Source organism: Mauremys reevesii, linkage group 3 (assembly GCF_016161935.1).
Source record: "Mauremys reevesii isolate NIE-2019 linkage group 3, ASM1616193v1, whole genome shotgun sequence".
Classification (NCBI taxonomy): domain Eukaryota; kingdom Metazoa; phylum Chordata; order Testudines; family Geoemydidae; genus Mauremys; species Mauremys reevesii.
The window spans coordinates 15,593,819-15,606,116 of record NC_052625.1 but is presented as its reverse complement, the minus strand read 5'-3'; the positions used below and the strand labels follow the sequence as shown (position 1 = coordinate 15,606,116).

At 46.4% G+C, this 12,298-nt stretch overlaps 1 protein-coding gene across 10 annotated transcripts in view; it reads left to right on the top strand.

Moving 5' to 3' along the window:
* Positions 1 to 1,290: 1,290 nt before the first annotated feature.
* Positions 1,291 to 12,298, top strand: part of VPS54 (VPS54 subunit of GARP complex) — a 72,051-nt gene continuing 61,043 nt past the window's right edge. For 2 of the 10 annotated variants that reach the window (XM_039530628.1, XM_039530622.1), the window contains exons 1-4: positions 1,291 to 1,444; positions 2,868 to 2,979; positions 11,777 to 11,830; positions 11,913 to 11,953. The gene's annotated coding sequence lies outside the window, so the exon portion shown is untranslated. Of the gene's footprint in view, positions 1,445 to 2,867; positions 2,980 to 9,923; positions 9,947 to 11,776; positions 11,831 to 11,912; positions 11,954 to 12,187; positions 12,243 to 12,298 lie in introns of those variants that run through there. The other 8 variants (XM_039530626.1, XM_039530620.1, XM_039530619.1 and 5 more) reach the window with 7 other exon arrangements.

Below are 12,298 nucleotides of genomic sequence, written 5' to 3'. Positions count from 1 at the left end.
CTGGCTTCGCCAGTCCTCCTTCCTTCCATCTCATGGTGTGGCAGAGCAAAGGAGTGCACTACTCCAGGCACTGCTGAGGCCTGTGCGTATTTGCTTTAAGTACTTTATCTGTGCTTGTTGAGGCACTAAGGGACAGCTGCCCAGATTTTCCCAGAAGGCACTGATGCATGCAAACAGGGTTAGGCAGCACTGCCAACCCCAACTGTTCAAAAATCATGGGAGAAAAGGTGGGTGAGGTCATAACTTTTACTGGAAAACTTCTGTAGGTGACAGGTTTCAGAGTGGTAGCCGTGTTAGTCTGTATCAGCAAAAACAATGAGGAGTCCTTGTGGCACCTTAGAGATTAACACATTTATTTGGGCATAAGCTTTCGTGGGCTAACTTATGCCCAAATAAATTTGTTAGTCTCCAAGGTGCCACAATGACTCCTCGTTTTTTCTGTAGGTGAGAGAGACAAGCTTTCAAGGTTACACAGAGCTCTTCTTTGTGTCCCTGGGGGAATGCAGCTGGCTCAGAACTTGGAAGAAATGCTCTGTGCAAGCTCAAAAGCTTGTTTCTTTCACCTAAGAAAGTTGGTCCCATAAAAGATATTACCTCACCCACCCTTGTCTATCTAATATCCTGGGACCAACACAGCTACAAAACAGCACACAAAAATCATGTGAGTTTAAATCTATATTTACATATATTGTTTACAGGCCTTTGGATTTCTGAGCCTTTAGCATACTCTCAGGTCATGTTTTCAAGATATTCTCTGCAGCGGCAGGGGCTAGAAACTTAGCTTTGGTTTCGTTTTATAAGGAAAGCTGAGAGTCTCAAGCAGGCACTTGATTCCAGGAGCTGGGGCTTAGAGGACCCCCCCTCCCAGTTTTGCATGACTGGTGATTAAAATTGCCAGCGTCCTCAAGGCTGCAGCGGGGGATGAACACAGGGGACCCCGACTTCAAGCATCTTGATGGTAACGGGCGGAAGGAGCGTTGCAAAAAGAAACCCGGAGCTTGCAGTGCGGCCAGGGCCTTCCCCAGCTCCCTGGCCCAATCTCCGGGTGGAGCCCAGCCCCACAGGGGTTGGCTTGGGGCGGAGAAGGGGCCCCAGCTGGGCAAGGTGCTGGGGGGGGGATGCCCGGGCGCTGCAGGGGCAGGATCTGGAGGAGGCTCCTGTGTAACCCCCTGCCCAGGCCTCGGCCCCGCTCCCCCGACCCTCCCTCGTCCCGCCCTGTAGCGCCGGCGGCTCCTCCCCGTCCCCGGCGGGAGCTGCGGGGAGAGGCGGCGCCTGAGCGCGGCCTGCCCGCCGCCGGCCCGGCACAGCTCCCTGAGCCGAGCGGGGAGGGGGGCGGCGCTGGGCAGACGGGGGCGGCGACGTGTCGCTGCGGAGGCGCCGGGGATGCGCTAGGCCGCGCCGGCTGTTCCGGTGCCCGCCCGAGCCGCGGCCGGGGATCCCGCAGGTACAGAACGGCGCCCGGCCCGGCCCCACGCAGGACCCGCGGTGGGGCGGGGAACCCGGCCCGAGCCCCCCGTTCCCGGCCTGCACGCCCCGAAAGCAGGGCAGGCTGGACACCGTGTCCCCCGGGTACAGGCTGTGTCTGCCCCCGCTCCGGGGACTGGACCTACCCTCCGTCCGGTGCAAAGGCTGGACCCCAGGTCCCTCCCCTCCACCTCCCGGGCGTGGGCTGGACCCCATGTCCCCCCCGCCAGGGCACAGGCTGGACCCCATGTTCCCCCCGCCGCACCCCCACCAGGGCACAGGCTGGACCCCATGGCCCCCCCACCATGGCACAGGCTGGGCCCCACGTCCCCGCCCCCCCGCCGGGGCACAGGCTGGACCCCACGTCCCCGCCAAGGCACAGGCTGGGCCCCACGTCCCCGCCCCCCCGCCGGGGCACAGGCTGGCTCCTTAACCTTTCCTCCAGTGGAGCTGCACTTTGCCAATGCACAGGCCAGGCAGCTTTTCCCCTTCCTTCCACTGCACCGGGAGACAAGTGAAGTGTGTCTCCTCCACCATCATAAGTCCTAGAGGCCAGTCCCGATCCTTTCCCTCCCTTCTCCTAACCTGTCCCCAGGCAGGCAGCTCCTTCTCTCCTAACCTGCCATGTAACTCCACTATCCCAAAGGACAGGCTGGTCCCTTCTCTTCTCCCCTCCTTCTGCCATGCACAACATGATCCCTGGGGACGGGCTGGCTTAGCAGCTTACAAAAGTTACGTTTTTCCAAAATGTCATTTTCAGGTGCTTTTGGTGTGTTTGTTTTGACTCAGTGTTTCCCATTGTGTGTGTGTGTGTCTATGTGTTGGGGAGGGGGGGAGTTGGAGTTTCACTACTGTATGTCCCTAGCCCTGCATACACACTGTCTTCTAGTCTGAGGATGACTTTCTGTGATTCCTTTTGGAGCCTTTCAGTGCTGATCTTATTGGCTGAGAGAGGTTATGCTTCTGGACCCTTTCAATCTAGTAGTCACAAAGAACCAAGTTAAACTATAAGCTTGGATGTTGCACATGGTGTTATCACACATGGGGACTTTTACTAGCTACCAAGCAAACCCACTCATAAACAGATTTGTTTCCAAGACCATATGCTGATTAGTTTGCTCTTTGTATTTGGGAAAAAAAGAAGGAGTAGGTAAAATAGAGTAAGCATTAAGGTGAGGTTATAAAGTAATGGGCATATATGTTGCAAGGATTTGCATTCTGCATTGCATATGCCTTATATTTGTATTTCCATGTTAAAATTTGAATATCACCTTAGAGTGAAACTGACAGTTCTGAACTACTGTGCTTTCTCCCTCCTCACCAACTTTAACTTGGAATTTCCTGGGTGGTGTTCACTTTTAGCAGAACCTTTACCTTAGTTTAATGTGCCGTTCTTCATTTAGGTCATCAAAATATTATCGTGAGTTACAAAACCAGGATTTTTTTCTGCATGATGGAACTGGAGGAGATATGAAGGCTGCCTTCTTGAGATATTCTTGGAGTATTGTCACTAAGGTACTGTAGAGTTAATGGCATAATTTATCAGATGTGTGGTTTATAAGTAACTGCCCCCTGTGTAAAGAAATAACATGCTTATATATGTGAGAAATGCAATGGGTTTTCCTAGAGGTAGTCCCAGTCCTAATGACAATTATGGGAATAAGGAAATAGAAGCAAAAAAAGTTTATTTCTGTAATGCAATAAGGATTTGATGGCCTATTGGAGCCATATATTTGATTTATAAATACTTATGGGCCCAGGTGGCAAAAAACAGTATTTAAAAAAAAAGGGTTAACATGATATGAGCAGATGGGGAATAACTCTTTCCTTGATAGAGTAGGTCTTGCTTATGTATGGGAGATACCTGTGTGCCATAGCATGATGTTATCCTGCTATTATATTTTTGTAGGAAGGTTACCTTCTATCCCTTGACTTCTCCGTTTCTTTCTACTATTGGCATCTTGCAGGAATTTCTTTCTACTTGTTGACATTTTGTAGGTTTTCTCTGGTTTTAAATTTCAGTGAACCTAATCCTGTAATGTATTAACTTTTAGATTTAATTATACAAAAAATTTTATTTGTCTAACGGTCTATCTACCACCATTTGTCATCTTTTCAGGGCCTTAAGTGTGGGTGATGTTGATCGATTATTTATTTATTTATTTATTAATTAGTACTCTACCTATATCATGGCTGAGGAAGACTGTCTTAACAAGAGTCAGTCCTGTAGAGCATGGAAATGTGATGTAGACACAGGGCCTGTTCCTGTTCCCATGAAAGCCTTTGGGAGTAGGTTGCTGCCTCTAGAGGATATATGAGTAAAATGTAGAATGCCTAGAGCTTACTAATTTACCAAACACCTACTGCCGTCTAGTCAAAGGCTGATAGGAAATATGAGTGTGGCTTCCCTGGAGAAGTCTGGGGGCAATTCACCATAGAATATCAGGGTTGGAAGGGACCGCAGGAGGTCATCTAGTCCAACCTGCTGCTCAAAGCAGGACCAATCCCCAGACAGATTTTTACCGCAGATGGTCCCCTCAAGGATTGAACTCACAACCCTGGGTTTAGCAGGCCAATGCTCAAACCACTGAGCTATATATTTTGGAAAAAAAAATATAAACAGTGATGTAATACCATCTGCTTTAAACATTGTCAGAATTGTATTGTTCTGAGACATGACAAGCTCATGTTCTGCTTTTTAAATTTATGTAAGTACATCCATTTATTATTTTAGAAAATGGAAATTGTCTGATGGCTGTTCAGTGGTTTATGTGAAAAGAATTGATCCTCTCGCTTCAGTGCCTAGTGGTCCGGCATTCATATCACAAAAGCTACCATCAGAATTGACACTTATTGGTGTCCTTGTTGATGGTCAGCAGAGAAGCAAAGGATTGGATGGTCTTTTCTGCTGTCTGGCTACTCGCCCTTAGAGGTGACTTCCTGTCTAACCTCTCCCATAAATGCGTCGAGGCCCATTGTCGAGGCAGCGTGATGAAGGCTGAATTGCTACGGAGCATGCTGTACCTGTTTGTGGGTATACAGCTCTTTTGAAAACCTGGCCATTATTTTTAGAAAGTTAGGGTTGGATTCCCCAGTGTGCTGTGGGCACTTTGCACTGCATAAACTGCACAAATTGGCCCTAAAATGTCTGAAGATAGTTGGTGGAGAATTCCCTTTCCACAGGGGAACTCTCTATGGTGCCCGCGGGGCCATCTTGATGCACCCGCGTCCTGGCCCCTGGGAGAGCACCCGCCAAAATGCCGCCAAATTTCAGCGGCATTTCGGCAGCGATGCCTCTCGATGACGTCGCTTCGTCACCGACAAGTGACGTCATCGAGAGGCGTCACTCCCGAATTTCGGGGGCAACACCTCTCGATGACGTCACTTGGCGACAAGCAGCATCATTGAGAGGCATTGCCGCTGAAATGCCGCCGAAATTCAGCGGCATTTCGGCGGGTGCTCCACCGCGGCAGTGGTCCTTTGGCTGGCACCCGCCAGTCAAAAATGTTGGGGACCACTGCTCTATGGCGTAAGGACTGCCTCTGTGCAGCCCTAATTTGTACAAGGGTTGGGTGGGCCTCAAACAGCTCTTAACCTGCCATGAAAATCAAGGCCTTCATATTTTAATCTTTTTGCCATGTTTGGAGTATTTTCTCATTCTCTCCTTAAAATACCCCATACTACAGCTACTTTCTTTAGCTGAGCTCTAGGTGGAACTCCTAATGAAGCTCATCAGTATTGCTCTTTGTTCGGCTACAGGTGTTTCTGTGAAGTGACATGAGATGCTCCTCTCTCACTCTTTTTCCAAGCGGACAATGTACCGTATCTGTAGTACTACCGGTCCATATCAGCTAAAGGAGCAATATGTTTTACCCAGAAATTAAACCAGGGTCTCTTGTGTAGCAGTGTGGACTACTAACCACGAGGCCTGTTCTTATAGATTAATATAATATTTTTATGCTTTGTTACTTGTTTAAGAATAATTCCATCAGAGCTGACATTTGAAGATCTTGCTGTACAATGACCTAAATAGCTATATGTATTCAGAGCATGTCCACTTGGCATTAATTACAGAAGTATCAAAGAGCCGACTGTCAGTGGACCATAATTGTCATGTTCTCGAGTTAAAGAAGCTATCTAGTTATGGTCTCTGCATAGGGTTGCCAACCCTCCTGGTTTGGCAGGTAGTCTCCGGGAATTGGGCTCGATCTCCCGAGACTTCTGAAGCCAATCCAGTAGATTTGAGGCCGCTAAAAGACCAGCAGCGCAGTGGGGCTAAGGCAGGCTCCCTACCTACCCTGGCTCCACGCGGCTCCCAGAAGCGACCGGCATATCCCTGCAGCCCCTAGGCACGGTGGTGTGTGTGTGTCTGGGGGTCTTTGTGCTCTACCTCCACCCTGAGTGCTGACTCCAGAGCTCCCATTGGCCAGGAGTGGGGAACCTCAGCCAATGGGAGCTGCGGGGGCAGATGGAGATGGATGCCTGCAGATGGAGTAGTGCACAGAGCTGCAAGGCTGCCCCTGAGCCTAGGAGCCACTGCCGGACATGTCGCCACTTCCGGGAGCCATCCAAGGAAAACACCTCCCAGCCGGAACCTGCACCCTGAACTTCCTCCCACACCCCAACCCTCTGCCCCAGTCCCCTCCCGCACCCAAACTCCCTCCCAGAGCCTGCATCCCGAACCCCCTTTCGCACCCTAGCCCCTCCCCCAGGCTCAGCCCAGAGCTCCCTTCCGCACCCAAACTCCCTCCCAGAGCCTGCACCCCGAACCCCCTTTCGCACCCTAGCCCCTCCCCCAGGCTCAGCCCAGAGCTCCCTTCCGCACCCAAATTCCCTCCCAGAGTCTGCCCCCCCTCCTGTACTCCAACCCCCTGCCCCAGGCTCAGCCCGGAGCTTCTTCCCACACTCCGAACACCTAGGCCCCAGCCCAGAGCCCGCACCCCCTCCTGCACCCCAACCCCCTGCCCCAGCCCAGTGAAAGTGAGTGAGGGTGTGGGAGAGCGAGTGACCGAGGGAGGGGGGCTGGAGTGAGCGAGGGGGGTGTCTCGGAGAAGGGGCTGGGCAGAGGTGTGACCTTGGAGAAGGGGCGGGGAAGGAGACGGGGCAAGGGTGTTTGGCTTTGTGCAGTTAGACAGGTGGGAACCCTATCTCTGCACCTGAAAGAAATGGGCAAGAAGAAGGCTGCTGTTAAGTACAATAGCCACATCCTGATTTCAGATTAGTGCTTTTTGTTGTTTAGAACTAAAATTGCAGCAGATGAGAGGAAATGTGTATGTTACAGATGTTCTAACAATTCATGTGGTACCTGCATAAACTGTGAAATTTCAGTTTGGAATAGCTTGTTTATAAGGATACTAAAATATCCCTACAATTCTTTGTGTGTGTGTGTGTGTGTGTAGAATATACAGTGAAGTTTTGATTTCAGTCTTTTCGTTTTCTATTCTGTCCTCCTCTTATATTTTAAAGAGATGACATCAACTTAACATTTATATTTGTCTGTTTTTACTTGCTATTACTAAGATTACTTTAACTGAAAAATGAGAGAAGTGGTTTTGGTGTTTTTGTTTATTTTCTGTTTGACAACAACTGCATAAAATTAGTTTCCTCTGAGATTGTGTGGGTTTTTCAGACACACAAAAGGGAGAGAAAAACTTTTTTTTTTTTTTTTTAAATTAAAAAATGTGGCAGTAAAACTAAAGAAATCGACTGTGGCAGTTTTACCTCAAATGGTTTCTAACTCATTTCTTACATTTATTAGATTTCAAGTTGACAGTGTCGCTCATTTATTGTGAGACATAAGGAAGGTAATTTTAAAATAATATTCACTGGTGTATTTAAACTGAGCTGCCTCTGCTGCTGTTGGTCCATATTTTACAGAAAGGTATATCAGTCCTGCAGTGCGCCACAAGGTCCTCCAAATCACACTGCACTGCAGCACTGCTTTTATCCAAGCCCATAGCATTAGTTTTAATTATCCAAAATAGAGAATATTTGATAAATATTTGACTATAATATTACTTCATCTGATTCCAGCAGAAGCTGAATTACAGAATTGCCATTATACCATTTGAGGTATGTATGATCTGCTGATTAGAACAGTGGTTATAGGCAATCACGTAAATCTGATGCATTCATTTAGAAAGGCCGAGTGGCTAAGTGACTGAGACTTTGCGGCTACTGTGTTAGAAACCTTGGTTCTATTCCCAGTTTTGACCTTGTGCAGTTTGTGCAGCCTGATCTACACTTAAAAGTTAGGTCAACATGGCTACAGCGCTTAGGGGCTTGAAAAATTCCCATGCCAAGTGCTGCAGCTATGCTGACATAGCCTCCAGTGTAGATGCATTTGGAAGAATGCTTCCGTTGACGTAGCTGCCATGCCTTGGGGAGGTGGAATTCCTTCAGCGAAGGCTCTGGCACCATAGCTGTGCTGCTGTAGCACCTGTAGTGTAGACATCACCTCTCTTGCTTCATTTATAAAAGAAGTGGGGGAAATGATACTTGCCTGCTTCTTAGGATATATCCTCCCTGCAGAGTTAATTTGGGCTCTTACTTGGGTATTAGCCATAATTCTAGGCTAGAATTTGGGTGCCACTTTCATTCGGGGTGGTATGCTGCCCACCTTGCAGAGAGGACACAGGCTAAGTCACTTGAGTGCCAGTAGTCCTCCAGTGGCTTCCCATGATTCTCCCCACCTCCACCCCATCCTCCCATGTGACTGGAAAGACACAGTTGTTCTCCCACAATTCACTGGGAAAGGCTGACTGGCTCAGCTTACAACAACACAATAAAACATGGGGTGTGCCACCAGAAGTCCTAGCACGCATGGGTGAGTGTAGCATCAGTTTGGGCTTTGTAGTGTGGCTTCTCACACTCAGGCTGGGCTAGCCCAAGTGCTGATTACCTGAGTTAAATCTGTAGTGAAGACATACCCTTAGTTTAAGCCTATGAGACTTAAGTCACCGTTAAGGGATGTGAAGTGCATAAAAAATATTAAAACCTGTTCGCAAAAGAAGTGAGATTTTAATCTCCTGGTTTGTAGAGTGGGGAGGCTGGTACAGGCATCTCCTCGAGGCATGGGAGAGAGCACAGTGCAGTTGGTATGCACATAAAATCTGGATGGATTTTCCTGGGGATTATAAAGGCACCTTTCTGACTCCAGGACTAAGTGTGACACTAAGCACCCCTGAATTCGCACCTTGCACATTATTGTAATAATCTTTCTACAAAATATGCCTTGTGTTGGATCATTTGAAAACTGATAACTTACTGATCATTAATATTCATGTGTGATGGGCAGTGGGTATTAGGAGTTACGGGCACATGCTAGACTTATGGCTGAAGTGTATTTAAACTAGGCATGTGAGGGGGATTTGTTAAACAGATCAATCCTAAACTTACATATAAGCAGTAAACAGGGCCATCAAGACAGCATGGGGAGGAGATGGCAGGAAACAGAAAATTTCAGCAAACAATAATTGGGGAAGAAAGAGCATGGGGCTTCCTTCACCACAAGACTCCATCTCGTTCTCTGGATAGGTTGAATAAAATTTACTCAGAAGTATCCATTTCAAAGGTTTACTGGTCTATAAAGACAGGGGGAGGGTCTGAACCTCAAGTGATAAGCAATTGAATCAACTGATTGTATTATAAGAGTGTAGAGAGTGAGATCTTTTTTCTGAAAGCTAATGACACATTGGTGATTAATATCACTATGAAATGTAGGTATCAACACTATCGGAGGAAATATGGATATTTAATGATACTATGTTTTAAAGTCTGTAGCAAAACAGGGAGAAACAAGTACCCTCCCTGCCAGGAAGAAGGTGGCTATTTACCTTTCTCCTATGTAAATTAAGCATGGTGGAAGCCAAGCAGTGCAAGCCCTATTTAGGTACAGGGGGCTGGGAAGCCCACAGGAAGAGAAGAACAGCATGAGGCCACCCTGCCTCTTAAAGCAACATCATTGAACTTTGGAAAATATAAGCAAAGACAAAAGCCACCTTTGGCATCCATCACTAGCCAGACACAAGGAAACATAACACTTACAAGCTGAGAAAAATGGGCCTGTCAACCCAGGGGGTGAGACTGAAGTTTCTGGGAACTGCATATAGGTGAGGGGAAAAAAAATCTTGAATAAAGCCTATACTTGGCTAGATTAAGTTTTAGACTTTTTAGAAGCGTGTTTTGTTTTGTAACTCTGTCCTCATTCTTGGTATTTGAACTCATCCTATATATATGATAGATAGATAATACATTTATTGTATTTTTACTGTAAACCAACTCACTACTGCCTTTCATGGGAAGAGTGTATTCACCCCAGTTAAATTAATAAACTGGTGGGTTTTGTGTCTTTCGAGGAACAAAGGAACCTGGTCGTTTCTCTGAACTGTCCAGGAGAGGACCTGGGCATTACAGAGCACATGGTTTGGAGAAAATTCAGAACTGGGAGTGTGTTGGGGTCACCCTGCAAGTTGTAACCCAGGTTGGTAGAAGCCAGAGTGGGGCTGTAGGACAAGACACAGGCTGCTGGGGTCAGGGCTGTCTAGCATATAGCCACTCCGGCCTGCATGCTGGTAGGTTGGCAATGAGCATCCCAGGCTGGGAGCTATAACAACAAAGAGTTGTGAGTCACCCAGAGTTGCAGGGCAAGTGATAACACAAACCCTTACTGACCTGGATTGGACCCTGAACTGCTGTCGCATTAATTCAATTTGAACGTCCTATTCTAAAATCCTGGAGTGTTAAAGCTATTCAAAGAAATGGTCAGAAACAGTTTTAGTTTTGGCAAAACAACTGATTTTTCCCTAACCTCATTCTCCCAAACAGCTTAACCATTTTTGCTAAAACTTAGAGCATGGAAAATTTCAGGCAAAGAGTTAGTCTGTTATAAGCAACTGAGAACAAGAGCTGTAATGGGAAGTGTAATACAGTCTTAATATAGATGTTGCTACACACTCCATCTATAATAGTTTTCATGCTATGAAATTAGAAAGATGTTATGTTAACCAGACTTTGTATGATAATGCAGTGACAAATTTAGACACTGCCTAGCCAGAAGGCTAAACCCACCAGCACAGCAATAGATAAGTGGGGCCATGAGTGAGGTCACAGGACATCCTGTGGGAAGCTCAACTCCTTACCATCCACTGGTGAGAAACAGGAAGACTCGGGAATTTCTACCAGGGTGCTGTTCCTGGACTCTGTTAGAGGCTCTGTCTTTCGTTTCTGTCTCTGGTTAGTCGGTGTCTTTACATATTTGTAGCTGCTACCCCATCCTCACCCTAAACTTTCCCAAGTTTCTAGGGGAAGACAAAGCTTTATTTCTCTCTTCCTCCTCCAGTTCTTCTTGGCTGCTGCAAGGAGGAAGAGGAGGTCTATTTTCTACCTTTCCTTTTGCCTGTATCTTTTTGGGTCCTGTTCTCTTATGCAGTGGTTTTCAACCTGTGGTCCATGGACATGTGGGGGTCCACAAACTATGCCTCAGGGAGCCGCGAAAGGTGACTATGAAAATCAAGTTTCAGATCTCAGAAAAGGCATTCTGTATTTCTGATCAATCAAAAGTATGTGAATATCCCCACCTACAGGTCAAAACCCAGAAGTATTGTCGTTACTGTAGAAGCCCACAGTTAGTGCCCTTTCTCATGCTGTGTCAAACGCTGTGCCGAGCACGTGCAACATTTATAGTTGAATTCTGTTCAGTCAGTTTTCAGTCTAAGACTTCTATAGTAGGGGTCTGCGGACCACAGGTTCAATTTCCAGAGGGATCTGCACCTCCATTCAGAAATTTTTAAGGCCCTGCAAATGAAAAAAGGTTGAAAACCACTACTCTAATGAATATCTCTAGTGCTTTTCTTTACTGTTAATAGCTTTGGTAAGCTGCTGCAGCAGCATGAAACTAACATAATTTTTGACAGTTCCATTTCTGTCCATGGAGCTCCAAATAGCAATACTGATCAGAGTCTTGCTGTTTTCACCCTATTGATGCTGGACAAAGCTGTGAGTAGCAGCAGAGGCACTGGAACTGTCTGTCTTCAGACTCAGGAATAGAACACTGAATCAATTTACATTGGTTCATGTTTGGAAAGTTATTGTTTTCTATCGGAAGGGTTAGGAACTTATTTTTTTAAATGAAAGCTGAGATTCTGTCCAGGGTGAGTGGAGTTTTCAAGTCATATATAGGATATTTGAGAATTGTGCCAAGGATTTAACCTTTTTTCTTGGGTTTAACTTAAATGAACTACAGATACTTTATTAACTGAAAAGCAACAGAGCAGCTTGTAAAGTGCCATTGTATGTCTTGGTCCCTCCACAGGGATCTCCGTCTGTGAATTGTGTACTTCAATTTGTTGGAGGACCCAGGGCTCAGGTTAGTGAATTCTGATTAACTGTAAAAAAGTGAACTGCGGTTGTGCTTCTCTTTTTGTGATACTTTTGTATTGCATCATTAGGGCAATTGCTCTTTATTTGAATGCCTGGGACTGCTGGAAAAGTGAGTTGCATTTTTATTCCCCTTCTAAACCTATATCTTCTGCCTAATCCATGTAACAATTTGTCATGCTGAAGCTTAGTTATACAAGTTGTCAGCCAAAATGCAATTACATTATTTTTTTAGAAATATTATTACTCTAATCCAGTACTTAATTGCAGGGCACCTGAAATATTAATGTCATTTAACTTGCACAGTTGCATGTAGTTATTGCAGCACATATTCTCTTGTAACTAGGAGGCTCCGGAGACTGGGCAATTTACAGTTTGTATTGCACAACTCCCACACAAAGGTATGAATTAAAATAGTCTGTAGAGGCAATCCTCCACTCTCTTTATTTACTTGCTT